Genomic DNA, 3,685 nt, shown 5'->3' on the forward strand with positions numbered 1-3,685 from the left:
TCTAGTCTTTCCCATTCTATTGCTTTCCTCTACTTCTCTGCATTATTCATTGAAGAAGGGCTTGTTATCTCTCCTTGCTCTTCTCTGGACCTCTGCATTCAGTTGTACATATCTTTCCCTTTCTCCCTTGCCTTTTGCTTCTCTTCTTTCCTCAGCTATTTGTAAGGCCTCCTCAGACAACCACTTTGCCACCTTTCATTTCTTTTTCTTTGGGATGATTTTGGTCACCACCTCCTGTACAATGGTACAAACCTTTGTCCATAGTTCTTCAGGCACTTTATTGACCAGATCTAATGCCTTGAATTTATTTGTCACCTCCTCTGTATAATCATAAGGTATTTGATTTAGGTCATACCTGAATGGCCTAGTGGTTTCCCCTATTTTCTTCAATTTAAGTCTGAATTTGGCAATAAGGAGCTGATGATCTGAGCCAGAGTCAGCTCCAGGTCTTGTTTTTGCTGACTATATAGAGCTCTCCATCTTAGGCTACAAAGAACATAATCAATCTGATTTCAGTATTGACCATCTGGTGATGTTCATGCATAAAGTCATCTCTTATGTTGTTGGAAAAGGGTGTTTGCTATGACTGATGTGTTCTCTTAACAAACTCTGTTAGCCTTTACCCTGCTTCATTTTTTTTTATTGTCAAACCAAAGGTCAAGTTTAAATTTAATGACTTTGGTATTAACTATACACGTACTAGTAAGTGCTAAGACTTAAAATCTTCCGGTTCAGTTGTGACTCCAGACAGGATCCAGAGAGGAGTTCTAAAAATCTATTCTCTGGGTTTTATGGAGACTTCCTTTACCCTCCTGTGTTAGCCTCTTAAGGCACTACATCAGCCTTAAAAGGGCACTGGAAAGGGCGAACCCTGCTTCATTTTGTACTCCACGGCCAAGCTTGCCTGTTACTCCAGGTATCTCTTGACTTCCTACTTTTGCATCCTGATCCCCTATGATGAAAGGACATCTTTTTTGGTGTTAGTTATAGAAAGTATTGTAGGTCTTCATAGACCCGGTCAACTTCAGCTGCTTTGGCATTGGTGGTAGGGGCATAGATTTGGATTACTGTGATGTTGAATGGTTTACCTTGGAAACAAATCAAGATCATCCTGTCATTTTTGAGATTGCACCCAAGTGCTGCATCTCAGACTTTTGTTGACTATGAGTGGCTACTCCATTTCTTCTAAGTGATTCTTGCCCACAGTAGTAGATATAATGGTCATCTGAATTAAATTTGCCTATTCCCGTCCATTTTAGCTCACTGATTCCTAAAATGTTGATGTTCACTCTTGCCACCTCCTGCTTGATCATGTCCAATTTACCTTGATTCATGGACTTAACATTCCAAGTTCCTATGCAATATTGTTCTTTACAGCATCAAACTTTACTTTCACCACCAGACACATCCACAACTGAGCATCATTTCTGCTTTGGCACAAGACACTTCATTCTTTCTGGAGCTATTTCTTTGCTCTTCCCCAGTAGCATATTGGACACCCACTGACCTAGGGACCTCGTTTTCATATCCTTTTGCCTTTTCATACTGTTCGTGGGGTTCTCACGGCAAGAATACTGGAGTGGTTTGGCATTCCCTTCTCCAGTGGACCACATTTTGTCAGAACTCTATACCATGACCTGTCTGTCTTGGATGGCCCTGCATGGCATGGCTCATAGCTTCATTGAGTTACTCAAGTTCCTTTGCCATGACATGGCTGTGATCCATGAAGGGGCTTCTCCTTGCTCCCCACCTCTATTTAACTGCCACATCTTCGCTAGTATACCTTCAGAGTATCTGGCCCATTTGTCCCATCTTCTCCATCTCTAACATCTGAATGAACTTTTGTGGCTAATGTCTGTCAGTTGACTGGGTTAAGGGATGTTCAGAGAGCTGGTAAACATGATTTCTGGACACATCTGTGTTTCTGGAAGAGATTAGCATTTTAACCAGTAGACTAAAGAAGATCGCTCTCCTTAATACAGGCGGGCATCATCCAATCTGTTGAGGGTCTGAATAGAACAAAAAGGTAGAGGAAGGATGAATTGCCTCTCTCTAATCTGGGACATCTATCTTCTATTGCCTTTGAACATCTGATTCTTGAACTCCTGATTCTTGGACCTTCGGACTTGGACTTCACCTTACATCATCAGCTCTCCTGGTTCTCAGGCCTTCAGATCAGAGCTGAATCACACTACTGGCTTTCCTGGTTCTCCAACTTGCAGACAGCAGATTGTGGGACATCTTGATCTCTAAAATCACATTAGCCAATTCCTATAGCCAATCTATTTATCTATCTATCGAATCCTGAATAGTACTAGGACTGAGATTCAAGACAAGACTAGTGACCTGCCCAGGATCACACTGTTCATGGACAGCAGTCCATATATATCTGATATCAAAGCACATATTCAGGCACTATGGCAGCTAAAAAACCTTCTTAACTCTCACTTGTTCAACTTTAATGCCTTAATGAAGTTTTTCTTCAGCCTTCACTACAAAAAGTTTTCAGATTAGTCTTGCTAAAGCATGGCTTTTACTAAAAGCTTCTTCATTGCTCTCTAAATCTTAGCAGTTTTTCATTGCTTGGCATATCCCAGGAATAAAAACCAGGTCAAAATGGCTTAACCATAGTAAGTGTAAGAATATGTTTTCATCATCCTGGTATATTCTTGTGCCTGGAATAGTGTTCAACTCATAAAAGGTACAGAGAAGGCAATGGCAACCTATTCCAGTACTCTTGCCTGGAAAATCCCATGGATGGAGGAGTCTGGTAGGCTACAGTCCATGGGGTCGCTGAGAATTGGACACAACTGAGCGACTTCATTTTCACTTTTCACTTTCATGCATTGCAGAAGGAAATGGCAACCCACTCCAGTGTTCTTGCCTGGAGAATCGCAGGGACGGGGAGCCTGGTGGGCTGCCATCTATGGGGTCGCACAGAGTCGGACACGACTGAAGGAACTTAGCAGCAGCAGCAGCAGCAGCATGAAAGGCATACCAATAGTTTTACTTCTGTAGCACCCCTGCAGTCAGGATGGCTAGAGTTCCACAGGTGTGCCTCATCTTCCCAGCTGGCATGTAAGCTCTTTGAGGTCAGGTGCCATGGTTTCTATGTCTTTGTAGCTACCTCTCAGTGTCCATAGAGAAAAAGAAATATTTAGTACTCAGGAGAGAGGGGTTAAATAATGCACAGAAGAGCTGCTTCTTTCTTCCAGCTGTCCTGAAGCGTTCTTGTATATAGAATAGACCAATGCTGCCCCCAAACATTCCAGTTGGAAAATTTGCAAGTGCTTACTTGCCCACATTCAGCATTCTGTTTGCTCCCACCGACCCCCAACATTTACCCCACCCTTACTTTTATCTACTGCCTTGTACAATACTTAAAATAAGTTCAATGTTACTTTCATGAAGGCAAGCACTACATCTCACTTACCTTGGTGCTTGCCGTCCCTTAAAGTACCCAGTGTATTAACTTTTGGCACATACTAAGAAAGCAATCAACACTTTTAAAAATAAAAAAAACAACAGTGATGGGTTAACAGCTGATATACCACAAGCCGTAGACATTTATGCTGGTTTGCCATTCTTCCAAATGGATCATATCCGAAATGGAATTCTTCATATCATATCCCTAATGGAACTCTCCTACAACTGTTGGTGGGAATGTAAGTTGGTGCAGCCACTA

The 3,685-nt window shown here is 42.0% G+C and overlaps 1 non-coding gene across 1 annotated transcript; it reads right to left on the reverse strand.

Annotated features, from left to right (window-relative positions):
* Nucleotides 1–733: 733 nt before the first annotated feature.
* Nucleotides 734–856, reverse strand: LOC133053343 (small nucleolar RNA SNORA26). Its single transcript, XR_009692257.1, has one exon. It is a non-coding gene; the product is annotated as a small nucleolar RNA SNORA26 (small nucleolar RNA).
* Nucleotides 857–3,685: the final 2,829 nt, after the last annotated feature.

The sequence above is a fragment of the Dama dama genome, chromosome X, assembly GCF_033118175.1.
Source record: "Dama dama isolate Ldn47 chromosome X, ASM3311817v1, whole genome shotgun sequence".
Taxonomy (NCBI): Eukaryota; Metazoa; Chordata; class Mammalia; order Artiodactyla; family Cervidae; genus Dama; species Dama dama.